Genomic DNA, 16,543 nt, shown 5'->3' on the forward strand with positions numbered 1-16,543 from the left:
AGAGGAACGATATTTACGGCAGCAACGAGATACAGAACGATCATTCTTCCCTGTTAGTTTCGTCGTGCGTCTGGAAGCGATGGCAATTATAACATCACCTCGATAGACAATAATCAGAGCGAAATACCGTGATTATTATACATCTGGTTGATATATTAAGCAGGAGTTATACGGCATATAATCATACGTCTGGTAGTGAGATTCATTATGGCGCCAACTGAACAATAACATAAACAATTCCTCGCTGTCCAGGTTATCATACGGCTTGTAGTGATGACGACTTATGCTACAAAAATATATTAGGGCAATTACAGACACAGAAACGGTGACGGTGACATGAAAGACCACGATGTGAAATGGCCGTAGTAAAAAAATAGAGAGTAATAGCGCACGACTCTATGAACAAATGGCTGTCGTTATGATGGTTGATAGTCAGGTGGGATACGTTGACGTGTGTGTGTGTGTGTGATGTCTTCCTCTGTGTCTTGCTTAGAGTGGATGTGAATAAGTTTACAGCATATAGGTACACACACACACACACACACACACACACACACACACACACACACACACACTTTATGTCTGCACTCAGATTTGATGGTGATCACGACCTTTGACCTCTTCCTCTGAGTGGTGTAATACAGAGTGGGGTAATATAATCTGAGTGGTGTGATGCTGAGTGGTTTAATCCGATATGAGTGGGGTAATACTGGCTAAGTGGTGTGAGGCTGAGTGGTGTAATCTTGTTTGAGTGGGGTAATGATTTCTCTGGGTAGTTAAATATTTTTGTGGGGTATTACTGAATTAGCAGAATAAGAAATATCAGGTGTCGACGTAGCCACTTGTCTGTTTACCTTAATTAGTGACGTAACCACCTGTCTGTTTATACGTTTTAATTAATAAATTCATCTAGTTTGTGTGCGTGTGTGTGTGTGTGTGTGTGCGTGTGCGTGTGCGTGTGTGTGTGTGTGTGTGTGTGTGGTGGAGGCGGCGGCGTTATCGGACACAATGATAAATTAACACTCCTTCGATTCACCTTATAACGATACACACAAGAGTGGCTTCGAACCCGTGTGTCCAAGGTGTTTGTAAACATGGTCGTGTATGTTTACCCTTCAGCCAGTAACCTGACGATGAGATGAGTTTATTATTATATATTTTGTTTTAACTGGAATTATTAACATACAAAATTGTTTAGTGTTTTTTTCTCTCTCCAGTTAATAATATGTTAAATTAATATTGTTTTTATTGAGGTAAAAATAAGGTTAAGTTAATCTGCTTTTGTTTGTCATTCGTTAATACTAATGTGATTGTTAATATTGTAGTTGATTAGAGTCGTTAACATCAATCACGGTATCAATCACCGAGTCGATTAATAACTCATCAATCTTCACAAAGAGAGTATGTTATTATTCGTCTGGGCGTATGTCACTTTCCAGCCAAGAGGGAGGGAAGGGGGGAGACTTTGTTGTTGTGGTCATGTACTTCATCTGTAGTCACCTGGGTCATTAGGCACCGTTCATTAGGTCTTAATTTTAAACCACGAGACTGCATCTTAGACCAGACTCTGTTAACGGCATCACAACAGACATAACAGAAGGGGAAAAAGGTTAACAGGGATTGATATATGTGGGTGTGACGGTAACACACACACACACACACACACACACACACACACACACACACACACACACACAATAATAATAATAATACATTACAATCTGTTATCCTTTGTTTCTGCCCTTTCATAGCGTTCATCCGTTGTCAGAATATATCGTCTAATGACATAACTTAGGACAGCGTTAGCATACAGATAATTACTAATGTATTTCCTTAAGTACGGGTTAAGTTGTGGAGGAAACCATACGAAATATAAAGGAATAACTTAACAAGATATGGACGAGGAACAGGGAACGAAGAGGAGGAGGAGGAGGAGGTGAGACAGAGAAAGGAGGTGAGGGGAGGAAGAGTAGAAGAAAATGAGAGAGGAAGAAAAGGAGGAGGAGATGGGAAAGGCTATAGGAGTGTAGGTAGAGGAGAAAGTGGAGAAGGAAGAAGATTAAATGGATAAGGAGGAGGAAAAGAGGGAAGAGGAGGAAGATGAGGAAGAGGAGGAGTAGGAGAAGGAAGACTAGGAGGACAAGGAGGAGGAAGAAGGGTATAGAAAAATAGCCACACACACACACACACACACACACACACACACACTGCTGGTTTTTAATTGCCTACTTTCTTGTTCAATAACTTATTTTGCACTCACTTTTTCACCATCTTTATTGTTCACTATCCGGCTTGTTCCACACTTTTCTTTGTTCACTCTTTTTCTTTGTCTACTCTTGCTTGTTCACACTCCTTGCTTGTTCACTCTTGCCTGTTCACACCCCTTGCTTGTTCACTCTTGCTTGTTCACACCCTTGCTTGTTCACTCTTGCCTGTTCACACCCTTGCTTGTTCACACCCTTGCTTGTTCACACTCTCACATGTTCACTTTGTTTTCCCGAGTCCGCTGCATCGATAAACAAGTTGAACATTGACGTCAGAACCAAGCGACTCGTTATGTGCTTTACGAGTCAATATTGTTTTGTTAAGCGAATATTGTCAGTGTTTTCCGATGTTGATTGACTGTAACGGTGTGTGTGTGTGTGTGTGTGTGTGTGTGTGTGTGTGTGTGTAAACAGTCACCACACACACACACAATATCCCCTGTAATAAATACTTGTCAACATAACAGACAACAGATAACTTTGGCTGTTGTTAATAATTTGTTCTTATAATTCTATCATACCTTTAAGATTGATAATTTGTTTGTATAATTTATTCATAACAAACTTCTAAATCAAAAACTACTAATTTGTTCTAATTTTCTATTCATAATAAATTTCTATACATTTCGACTAAGTTTCTATTTTCTTTAGATTTTGATTTTGATTTACCTCGACTTTATTCACCATTTGATAGAACTAAAACATCTATTCCTTAATATTTCTTCATTCATTATTTCATTCATTATTTCATTCATTATTTCATTCATTATTTCATTCATTATTTCATTCATTATTTTCTTCCTTTATTTCCTTCATTATTTCCTTCATTATTTTCTTAATTATTTCCTTCATTATTTTCTTCATTATTTCATCTGGTCAATCTTATGTTTTTTTAACTCGAATATGTGATTATTTTTTTCCAAATTTCTCTGAGAGGAAAAAAACAACTTTAAGGGAAAAAAGTATTTGTATGAACCTGTGTCGTTTACTCTACAAGGAAGGAAAAATATTGTGTACTGAAAATATAATACAGTTAATTTTTATTTTTTTTTCTTTCTACCGTTTTGAGGACGATGGTTTAATAGGAGTATGGTTTAATAGGGGATGATTTAATAGGAGATGGTTTAATAGGGGATGGTTTAATAGGGGATGGTTTAATAGGAGATGGTTTAATAGGGGATGGTTTAATAGGGGATGGTTTAATAGGGGGGTGGTTTAATAGAGGGATGGTTTAATAGGAGATGGTTTAATAGGGGATGGTTTAATAGGGGATGGTTTAATAGGGGGATGGTTTAATAGGAGTATGGTTTAATAGGGGATGGTTTAAAGGGGATGGTTTAACAGGGAGTAGTTCAACCCTTTTAGAATGTTAGATTAAATTCTTAGGTTGGTGGCTTAAGCGGATGATAGTTTAACCCCTTTATTAAGACGTGTTAAAAGATAAGAACTTAAACCCTTTAGTAGGAGAGGTTAAACCATCACCTTGAATGCGCTAACACACCCTGGACTCTTCTGTACCATTATGTTTTACAGTATTTGTTTTAGGTTCGTTGCCACTACATAGACACAAAAGCATTTTATATCGTGTACAGGAGGGCGGGCTGGGTGTAGCGTTATGTAGACTGGGTAGGTGTGTGTTGGCTGGGTGTAGTGGTGTAGCCCAGGAGGCTATACAGTTTCATAGGTGTAGATAAGTGTAGTGTGTTGCCTCGTGGGATTTTTTTTATGGCTAAATATTAAAACTTACTGTTAGAAAGAAATGAACTTTAAAATGAAAAATCCTAACCTAACCTAACTTAACCTAACCTAACCTAACCTAACCTAACGTAGGAGTCTCAGAAGGTCCCGTTGGTATGGTGTTGACTCAGGTCTCGAGGTGATGTCTTGACTGCTCAGAAAAACACTTTTATTTTTTCTTTAAAGGGAGAGTCGCTAGAGAGATGGAGGTGTCAGTTTATCTTTAACTGAGAGAGAGAGAGAGAGAGAGAGAATTTCTACTCTCAACCAGGATACTTTTTCTCGCCCTCAGGTAAAAGTCCAGGTGTTTACCCATCCAATTAACAGTCCTTCCCTCCAGGTAACTGTTCCACCCCCCAGGTAACTGTTCCTTCTTCCAGGTAACTGTTCCACACTTCGATTAAAAGTTTCACACGCCAGTTAATTTCTTCATTTATTTCCTCCATCCTCCAGGTAACTAATCCACACTCCAGTTATTTTTCCTTCACTTACACTCACGTCTTCAAATACTCAAGGCCGACCTCTCGAGTCCCACTTACCTCCACGTTATATTTGTAAACACTCGAGGGAGGGAAGGAGGGATCAAGTACCTTCTCGATCAGTCAGCTGAGGAGGTAAACATGATGTAATTGGAGAGGATTTGACCTGACCTCTGACCCCTGAGTGCTTGCGTTGGGTCTCTGTGTCAAGAGTGTGTATGCTGCTGTTTGAGATAGAGAGAGAGAGAGAGAGAGAGAGAGAGAGAGAGATCGACCGACTGACCGACCGACCGACCGACCGACCTAAATTCACCCATCCCCATACCTTTAATTAGCCAACTCCTTGCCTTAAATAATGGCTTTAATAGTGAAGAAAAATACAAAGAACTTTTTTATGACAACTTAAATTCTCCAACTCACACACACCTGACATATGCATATTGGATGTCGTCACACCTGGGATTCACACCTGTCTCGCTGTCCGTTTCCCGACACCTGAGAAAGGGTTGAGTATTTCTGTGTGTACCTGTGTGTGGTGTGGTAGTGTGTGTGGTGTGGTAGTGTGGGTGGTGTGGTGGTGTGGGTGGTGTGGTAATGTGGGTGGTGTGGTAGTGTGTGGTGTGTGTGGGTGGTGTGGCGAGTGTGTGTGTGAATTGTGGTAGTGTGGTGGTGTGGTAGTGTGGGTGGTGTGGTAGTGTGGGTGGTGTGGTGTGGGTGGTGTGGTAGTGTGGGTGGTGTAGTGTGAGTGGTGTGGATGGTGTGGTAGTATGGTTGTGGTGGTGCATCAAAGCGCCTTGTACACTTAAGTGGCAGTAATACCAACACTACACTTGACTGTCTTTCATTTCCTCATCGAACCAACGACTCTTTGAACTGGTTATGAGTGTTTTATCCACTCGTCCATCGCATAGTAGTGTTGCCTTAGGTTAGGTTAGGTCACAGGTTAGGTCAGGTCAGGTCAAAACATGTTATCTCACTTTATCCTTCATAAGTTAACTAATATAGTTTACCCCGTCACCATACTCACAATAAACACAATACTTCTCCGTCATCACACACCACCACAGAAAATGGGAAGAGAGAGAGACACTATCACCACCACATTCACCATCATCATCACCACATACACTATCACCACCACATACACCATCATCATCACCACATACACCATCATCACCACCACATACACCATCATCATCACCACATACACCATCATCACCACCACATACACCATCATCACCACCACATACACCATCATCACCACCACATACACCATCATCACCACCACATACACCATCATCACCACCACATACACCATCATCACCACCACATACACCATAACTACCGGGTAATTTTTTATTGAATTCGCTATAGTTTATGGCGACTCATTATCGACATTATTAATAAATTTATACGATATTTATATAAACATTTTACTGAGTTATGTTATATCTCGTTGGGGGTAAATAATATACACAATTATTATACAAATTATGGGGAAAATCATTAATTGAAACTGTATACTATTAGATATAACCATTTGTTATAATAATTGTGGGTCTCTTGTTGTTCTGTAACGATACTTCCTCGTTCATTGTACGATAGTTATGTAAACATTCAACCTAATTATGTCTTGTTGAATATTAATGTATGGCTGAGGCTTAATTGTTTAGACATGTTGTATTTAGTTTGGGGTTATGAGTGGTCTAATGTTGTGTTGTGTTGTGTTGTGTTGTGTTGTATTGTATTAAGAACAGTTAAGTGAAGATAAAATATTGGTATCTAGACCTTGAATAATGTATGTTTGTTATATTGAATATTGTATGTGGGAGGAAATAATGAAATGTAAATAAAGGAGAGAGAGAGAGAGAGAGAGAGAGAGAGAGAGAGAGAGAGAGAGAGAGATCACTATCCCTTGAGAGACAACTTGTTAAGCCCAATGCTGCCCTTACGTTTTATTAAGGACTCTCTCTCTCTCTCTCTCTCTCTCTCTCTCTCTCTCTCTCTCTCTCTCTCTCTCATTGTGTCTCTTCCCTCTCTCAAGATATATTAATACACTGAGACGCCACTAATGAGACACAGGTAGTAATTGGACCCTCACACCAGGTGGCCAGTGATGAAGATAACAGCAGGTATCGTCAACACTCTCCCCACGTGATCAATGATTCCACCTTGATCAATCTCATTAACTTCTGTGGGTTGTGAGGGAGGGGGTGTGAGAGAGGGGTGAAAATTGGGACTGTAGGGAGGGGTTGTGAGGTAGGGGAGGACTGTGGGGAGGGGTTGTAGAGGTAGGGGGAGGTGGGTTGTTAGGAGAAAGGGTGGTTGACAGGGTGAAGGGGTAGTTGGTGTCAGGTAGTAACCATTGGCTGACAGTCGTTGACACTGGCTGTAGTTAGGTGATGGACGGCGTCGACACACTCACTCATCAACGTCCTCTCTTGTACTCTGAGGACGTTGTCTTGTATGAAAGAAACATCTGAACCTAGGAAGACAATGTTTTCTACCTCCTGGACCTTGAGAGAGACAGTCAACTTGCTCAGTAATCAAGAAGAAGCCAGGTAATTATCCCTCTAAGTCCTGGGGCTGTCACACCTCCTCCTCAGAACCACAGTAACACTTGGTCAATCCGAGTCACACTTGATGGGGGGCAGCAACATGCCACCACAGCTCACACACACACACACACACACACACACACCTCTACACACACACACACACACACACACACACACACACACACACACACACACACACACACACACACACTCGTCTCCACCAATCTTATCCTTACTGTCTTTCTTCCTCAGCAGGGTTTTCTTCTTGTCACTTTCCTCCCCCCCTCTCCCCCTCCCCCTCACCTCTTCCTCCCCCTCCCCTCCCCTCCCCTCTAACTATTCCTCCTCTCATCCCAATTTTATTTCCGATTCTTTCTCGTTTTATCTCGGAAGTTTTGTTTTGTTTGATTATTATTTTCCTTATCTCTCTCTCTCTCTCTCTCTCTCTCTCTCCTCATCTCTCTCTCTCTCTCTCTCTCTCTCTCTCTCTCTCTCTCTCTCTCTCTCTCTCTCTCTCCTCTCTCTCTCCTCCACATCTCACCTGCTTAGACCATGAGTCGTCTCTCCCCCTCCCTCTCCCCTGACTTAAGTTGTATCTCTGCAGCTTTGCGTTGGGAGGAAAAAATCTTACGGTGTGTGTATATCTGAACCGGACAGACGGGGCTACCTCCTTCCTCCTTCACTCCTTCTTTCTTTCCTTCCTCCCTGGTTCTTTCTCACTCTCTCATTCATTCCTATTTTATTCCCTCACCTTATCTCCTATTTTTTATTCCCTCTCTTTTAAGTTCTCTCTTCTTACTGATACTCCTCGGCCCTTTCCTTCCTTACTCCTTATATTTCTCTTTCACCCTCCTTCCTCTCTCCCTCAGTCCTTCAACCTCCCTCCTTCCTCCCTCATTCCTTCATTTCTCTCTCCCTCATTCTCCTTCCTTTCTCCCTCATCCTTCCGTGTAAGTTCATGTGTGCGTGACTACCTTCCCATGTACGTCTTTCATGTGCGTGACTACCTTCCCATGTACGTCTTTCATGTGCGTGACTACCTTCCCATGTACGTCTTTCATGTGCGTGACTACCTCCCCATGTACGTCTTTCATGTGCGTGACTACCTTCCCATGTACGTCTTTCATGTGCGTGACTACCTTCCCATGTACGTCTTTCATGTGCGTGACTACCTTCCCATGTACGTCTTTCATGTGCGTGACAAAACCAAAACACAGGTCCCTCACGTCTCAAGAAGGTAAAAAAAAAGACGGGAAATTATATAAAACCATTTACTAAGTTACTTCACCAGTTGGCCATTTTTAGTCAGTATTCCAACCACTCACTCGGCCATCATCTCTCTGGGTCTCGTGTCGCCAGAACGAGGTATATTACTTCCAGTGTTAGAGGGTGATGCCTTTGTTATTTACGAGTTATTGTGTCGTTATTGGTGATTTAATGTAGTGGTTGGTGACGCTTGGTGGTGTAATAAAGGTGGTGATTGGGTAGTGGTGGTGGTGCTGGTGGTGGTAGTGTGGTTAATGGTGCTCTCTCTCTCTCTCTCTCTCTCTCTCTCTCTCTCTCTCTCTCTCTCTCTCTCTCTCTCTCTCTCTCTCTTTAAATTAGGCTTCGTCACACACACACACACACACACATACACACAATATTATTAACAGCCATATTGGACACAGAACATGACACAAGCTTTTCATCAACGTAACATGAAGTTTGTGCATCATGAACCGTGAAATGTGTACACTCACTTTTATCATGGTGTCCCTTTGATTTTGTAATGAAAACTAATTAAAAAAAAACAAAAAACATTGAATATTTTTTCCGGCTTTCACGGCTTTCATATTCTATTGGCATAACTATCCGGCTTTAATAGTTCATTCACTCTTCATATATGAAATGTTTGGCCCACTTATAGCGATATTTATGTTGATATTGTGTGTGTGTGTGTGTGTGTGTGTGTGTGTGTGTGTGTGTGTGTGTGTGTGTGTGTGTGTGTGTGTGTGTGTGTGTGTGTGTGTGTTAACTAATGTTGGTGCTTGACGGCTAATATTGGACAGCAGGACGAATAGAGGACTCACTATAATCTCTCTTAATGTATTCGAAGACAAATTGAACATTGAAGAGCTTTATGAGCTTTACAGGCGGCCCTTCTTGTCTCGTATTAACGACAGAGTAGTTATAGGTGCAGAGCGGTTATAGGTGAAGTAATTATGGGTGAAGCGATTATAGGTACCGACGATTATGAAATTGAAGCAGTTATAGGTGAAGGCAATTATGGTGAGCAGCGGTTATAGGTGAAACAGTTATAGGTGGAAGCAGTTATAGGTGGAGTAGTTATAAATGAAATAATTATAAATTGAAACTTGATTATGAAGGGTGAAATGTGCATTATAGATGAAGTGATTATAAATGGAGAAATGGTTATATAGGTGGAGGTAGTTATAGGTGGAGGTAGTTATAGGTGGAGGTAGTTATAGGTGGAGGTAGTTATAGGTGGAGGTAGTTATAGGTGGAGGCAGTTATAGGTGGAGGCAGTTATAGGTGGAGGTAGTTATAGGTGGAGAGGTAGATGGTAGCAGACAGTCAAGACGATAAAGAATGCCAATTATCGCGGCTCTCACTAATTGGACTCGAGTGACCAGAGATGTATGTATGTATGTATGTATGTATGTATGTATGTATGTATGTATGTATGTATGTTTCTTTATATAAACAGTCAATAATATTCAGGTAATTAAAAATCATTATTAAGGTGAAATTAATATTATACCTGAACGTTCTCTCATTAACAGCAATTTCATTCACACACCTGGATGGTTTAGAGACAGAGGGAGAGAACCACCTCTCTCTCTTTCTTTTGTTATTTGCCTTGCTTTTATTCTTTTTCTCTCTTTTTTTACTCTTTCTGTCTTTGCTTATCTGTCTCTCTCTCTCTCTCTCAATTCTACACACACACACACACACACACACAACCAATCACAACACCTCTACACACACTCAACTACCTGACTAACAGCTTCTAATGATCCTCCTCGTTCAGACTCCCCGTGACGGATGGTGATTGGCTGGTACACCTGATTTAATTAACCTGAACGAGGAAATAGGAAACAGCGCTAAAACCAGGTGATCAAAGGTACCTGTCAGGTTCATTAAGCGGTCCCCAAAAATTATCCCCCCCTCCCCCTCTCTCTCCCCCTGATTCTTCTCCCTAACAAGCTCTTCCCCTGACTCTTCCCCCTTACCCTCCCCCTGATCCTCCTCATTCTACCTACCCCTCCTTCCCCCTTCTCTCCTCAAGCTGGTCTTCTCACTGTCAAAAATAATGAAGAAATTAATTAGGATTTGGATATTTTTTAAATTATATAATCGATCTTGATCCAGATTATTATGTTAAAGTTCCCAAGTTATCTTATAATTCTTGGTTGAGTTAAGAATTATATATTGGATTATAGTTCCAAGTTATCATATGGGTAAATGAGTTAAAGGTTCTCACGTAATATTATAGTAAAGAAATTAGTTTTAGTCTCAGATATTGAGTGATAGTTTTTATTTGATATCATAATAATAATAATAATAATAATAATAATAATAATAATAATAATAATAATAATAATATTACTTAATTATAGTTTTTGGTGAAAAATTGACTCGTGATAAATCGTCATTTTTACCTGTATTAAAACTCCAGAGGCTAAACCCGTTTTAAAACACGAATATTAAAATTAAACCTTTCCCAAGTTCTCTTTAACCTGAACCACGCCACCTCTCTCTCTCTCTCTCTCTCTCTCTCTCTCTCTCTCTCTCTCTCTCTCTCTCTCTTTCACTCTCTCTCTCTCTCTCTCTCTCTCTCTCTCTCTCTCTCTCTCTCTCTCTCTCTCTCTCTCTCTCTTTCTCTCTCTCTCTACTCTCTCTCTCTCTCTCTCTCTTTTACACCATCTTTTAAGACATCATTCCCCACTTCCGCCTACTCCCAAGAACCAACAAAACAAGACCACACACACACACACACACACACACACCTGTCTTCACTACACCAGGTTACTTTGATCATACCACCCAAGCTTGGGTAGTCACTTTTTGATTTCGGGTAATGAAATATAAACATCGAAGAAGAGAGAAAGCTATACCTTTTGGCCTTTGAATCCATGTTTGTTTTCGCACGCCGCTCAATGAGTGGCTCCCCACCCAGTCGAGTTACATTTACCTCAGCAGCCAATGCTCAATGTTTTTTACCTGAACTATATAAAGGTGTTTGTGTATATATCTCTCTCTCTCTCTCTCCTGCGACGTGTAGTCTCTGTGATATAAAGATTCGTGTTGTTTTAGGTAGTAAATATCTCTTCATTGTAAGTTGGTAATGTAGTGTTGTGGTGTTGTCTTAGAACCTTGTATGTTGTGTGTTTATGAATGTTTTAGGGGGTAATTAGCACACCACGATGTTTACTTGTACATATAAACGTTCAGAAAATAGTTTAATATCCCCTTTTTAATTCCTAACATAACCCTTGAATAAATAGATCACACAATAATCAGTTTACTTTATAATTCCTTAAATAAACTTGTACTCATATCATATCAACAAATACCCAATTCCCTCGTTGTTCATGTAAATACTTTAGTCTGTCCCTCACCATCAACAACAAGGGTTTTTTTCCTTGTATGATTCAGGTGATGTTGTTTTGGCTTGCCGCAGGGGTGTTGTTTTACCCAGGATGAACAAGAGGCATCATTAGCTGTAATACGTCAGGCGGCAGGAATCACTTGTCAGATATAGAAAAGAAGTTTGTGTGTGTGTGTCGTGTTGTTGATGATTCAGTAAAACAAAACAGACTACACCGCTTCACCTGCCTCGAAACTTTCAACTTTACGAGCAAAAGTTTTATTCATGATCTTTACAACAAAAGTTTAACGCAGTATATAGCCCAATTTATCAACTCTGAGAACTTTAAAAAAATATATATATATATAAACTTTTCTGTATCATGATGTTCGTTTTATTTATTCATATTAGTGGATTGGTTAAAATGTAGTTATGATTAAATTGCGTGGGAATGTTTTGGTCGGTTAGAAGTATAAATTCAATGACATTCACGTTCGTCATTTGTTTTTATACAACTTAACACAGATTAATGTTATTCTGACCTGATACTTATATTACTGAGGGTAACGTTTAATCTTAGATCGTATTGTGTCAGTGATTTGGATTCGGAATTTAATACCTTAACTCTGTTCATTTGTTTTGTTTCTATACGTGTCAGTGAATCCAACGTTGTCATGTTACTTATACTCTAGTGGTGATTTATGGTCTCAGATTACAATTATTTCTTGTAAATTGGATCCAGAAATCAATACGTTTGCGCTTGCCACTTGTTTTATAGAGTTTAAAGCGAGGGTATTAATCAAAGTTTCTTGTGGTACTTATACAAACGTGACTCTGTGTGTACTTATTGTTAATTAATGATAAATATAGATAGAGTTTAATAATGAAAATAAAAATAGAGTTTATTTGAAAGTATCTGATAATTACGAAACTTGTAAGATAATTTCAAATAATATGTTAGTATAGAATGAAAGAAAACACCCTAGTTTATTGTAGTGTTACTGTGAACTACTACTGGGAGTATAGACGACAGGTATACTTAATTAACAGCTGCTTGGCTCCGCCCTTCAGGTGACACTTACCTGTAACACAAGATAATTAATGATACTAATATTATAGAAGTGTTTTTATTTATGTATTACGAATATATTCTATACACACACATACACATATATATATAATATACTCTCTCTCTCTCTCTCTCTCTCTCTCTCTCTCTCTCTCTCTCTCTCTCTCTCTCTCTCTCTCTCTCTCTCTCCTGTATATACGTAAGCCTGTAGGGGCAAATAAATAGATAAGAATGAGAAGAAAAGATTAATCACTTGTAATTATAATCATTACCTGGGCATGACTCAACAAAACACAGACCGGCATACAGTACAGACAGTCGATACCGTTATTTGACTCAATGTTTGATTAGTTTATTATTGCAAAGAGGAGCATCATATAACTCGTCTGTGTTAATAATGCGACATAATAATAGTGTGTCAGCTATTTTTTTTTTATTATTATTATTTAGGAACCAAAATGTGGAATTACTGCCAGATTAACTCTTTAATAACACACCCACGCCAAGCCAGAACACGGCCAGCACTATCAGCACCAGCTAGCACTCACACACGGCCAGTTGCGCCACCACCTGCACCAGCTAGCACTTTCACACAACTAACTATTATCTTACCATCGTTGTATATATATTTATTGTAATTATTATTGTACATCCACCATCTCGTATCGCCGCCTCGCTGGAACGTGAAACAAACAAAATATTTATCACTAACTATCAAAAGCATTAACCTGATGTTTGTTGTTGTGTAGCGCGACAGTACACCTGGAGACAGTACACCTGGAGACAGTACACCTGGAGACAGTACACCTGGAGACAGTACACCTGGAGAAGTAAACAATTGTCTGTGTCTATTTGTTTACTTTCAACACAACAACGGAAGCTTAACACAACAAACTGGAAACTTTCAGCGTAGCAAAAATAATTCAGTGTATTCAGTTGACTAGAGTAGCTCTTACAAATGAATATACTGTATATGCTTGTCTATTTGTATACATTATGTGTTTAATTGTTTATGTATATTGATAAGGTATACATGGGTGTACATTTACAACAAGGGAGAAACTACACCAGATACTTGTCTCAGGTGCGCCTCAGGTAATGTTAACTCATTGTACAGTTATTACACAAACAACAACATAAACATTACACCTGAACTCACCTGTCATCAAGGTCTTAACACTACACAAGAGAGAGAAAAAAGGCAACTCACACTTCATCATCATCATTTTAAAACTCTAACGAGACACATTACAAACAGTCGTAGTTCATATATCATCATTCTTAAACCTCGTAAGATAAAACATTATACCCCATGGCGGCAGGTCACGCGTCACACCTGGTGGTTTAACTCTCTCTTATTGTCCAGGTAAACAAACCCACAAGATGGCGCCCCACCACTACCTCACCTGGTCGGTAACTTTCAGGTAAAACAAAAACATTACTAACAAGAAACTTACTCCTGTATTAGGGTCGTGTTCACCTGGCTAAAATTATTCCTCTTACCTGCTCATATTTCTTGAGCTGGTGTGTGTGTGTGTGTGTGTGTGTGTGTGTGTGTGTGTGTGTTTTAGTCTTCCACTACCAGCTGACGGGCAGCGCTTCAGAGTGACGACGCCCTTGGGAGAGTGAGTAACGAGGGCTCCCTGCGACAGGAGTCGTCCACTTTAGAGAAAGGGCTTGATGAGAGGGAGAGAATGAGAGATGGAAGAATAGAAGGAAGGAAGAGGGACGGAGGAGAGAGAGAGAGAGAGAGGGGTGCCCATAAAGTTCAAAAGTAGGAGCTGTGAAGACTAAGCCCCCGTAACACATCTCCACTTACCTCTCCACCCTCTCCACCACTCACCTCTCCTCTCACCACCTCCAACACAACCCTCTCCACCACTTCGCCAGGGAACACAACTATCATCATGTTATGTAAAAAGAAGAGCTTGTGTTTATTTTTCACCATCCGTCTTGCTGTAAATGTTCCCTCGACTGGGGGTCTCACACGCTTCGTTCTGTGTATGTTTATTTCTGCAAGTTCCTGTCAGAGGGAGGGAGAGAGGAGAGAGAGAGGAGGAGGGAGAGGGAGAGAGGAGAGAGGCGAGAGAGAGGGAGAGGGAGGGAGAGGAGAGAGGGAGGGAGGAGAGAGGAGGGAGGGGGAGGAGGAGAGGGAGGGAGAGAAAGAGAGGAGGAGGAGGACGCGAGAAAGGAAGAGAGAGAAAAGGACACGATAGAGGGAAGAAGAGAGAGAGAGAGGGATGTGCTGTGTGTGTGTGAGATGTGTGGGGTCAGGCTACTGGGTACACAACTATGTGTTTCCTGACGGTCACACTATTTCAGCAGCTGGCCTCAAACCCCGGTCTGACATCTACACACCCAACAGGCACTACCGCTGTATTTTTCCTTGTAATATAAATTGTAACCTTATGTATGTTAGTATATCTTGTAATACGTATATTCCAGTATATGTGTGTCTAGTAATGCCCGTATGTCTGTATGTCTCTCGAGTATAAACATATAGACAACTGGATAAGAGAAGAGTTTAAAATATATCGAGTCTCTAAAAAAAACAGAAAAAATCAGTCTATCCGTCTCTCTCAATCTTTTTCTGTTTCTGTCTATTTGTTTGTCTGTCTCTGTGTATGAAGTATATATAAACACGTGTGCCTTTATATGTATGTGGTTTTATGTATATGCCTAAATGTATGTATTTATGTATGTGTTATATATATTAGAGAAAGTGTGTGTGGGTGGGTGGGTGGGTGTGTGTGGGTGGTAGGTATGTATGGGTGTGTGGTGGGTGTATGTGGGTGGTGTATGTGGGTGGGTGTGTGGGTGTGTGGGTGTGTGTGGGTGGGTGTGGGCGGTGGGTGGGTGTGGGTGTGTATGTGTGTGTGGGTGGGTGTGTGTGGGTGTGTGTATGTGTGTGTGTGTGGGTGTGTATGGGTGGTGGGTGTTGTGGGTGGGTGTGGGTGGGTGTATGTGGGTGTGTGTATGTGGGTGGTGGGTGGGTGGTGGGTGGGTGTGTGTGTGTGTGGGTGTATGTGGGTGTGTGGGCGGGTGTATGTGGGTGGTGGGTGTCAGTAATATATAGCGGTACTGTCACTACCAAACTCAAAGCTCACACAAAAAAATATGGAATACAGAGATGCTGAATCACGCATTTTGGAACGACACGCGAAACAAAGCAATGAAAAATATGGTTGACGTACGGCCCCTGAGCACGACACTATGGCGACTATTTCTCACTGAATAGACTATGGCGACTATCTCTTATTGATTATGACAACTATCAGTAAGTACAATGAACTATGGCAACTATTTCCGACAACCAAACTATTGTTACTGTCGAACTGTATCAACTTTCAACTGTAAAATATGGCAACTTTTGTTTTTGGTATCTGTGGCAATTCCTAACATTCCGAGACCTTTACTGTGGCAACTTCTACTCTACATCCATGACAACGTTTCCCGAGCTACCAGCCTTAATCCCCCGTCGTTGCCATTAATGTCTTGGTCATACGTGTATTGTGCTAATGAAATTCTTCCTGTTTTGTCTATAGTTACCATGTGTGTGTGTGGAAACCTGTATAAACAAACATGTTTTACCTTATAAGTTAAAGAAAACACCGCAAGTAAAGACAAACACACACACACACACACACACACACACACACACACACACACACACACACACAGGAATTCCAACCCTCGGAACTATTATTACTTTTACAAGACGAACGATGGTTGAAAAATACATCATCCGAGATACACACATGAAACACACCTGCAATATTCTGTGTCTGAGGTTGACGATAATGGAGACATTCTCTCTCTCAGGTGAAGGAGAAGACACACAC

The sequence above is a fragment of the Homarus americanus genome, unplaced genomic scaffold (assembly GCF_018991925.1).
Source record: "Homarus americanus isolate GMGI-L3 unplaced genomic scaffold, GMGI_Hamer_2.0 scaffold23598, whole genome shotgun sequence".
NCBI lineage: Eukaryota > Metazoa > Arthropoda > Malacostraca > Decapoda > Nephropidae > Homarus > Homarus americanus.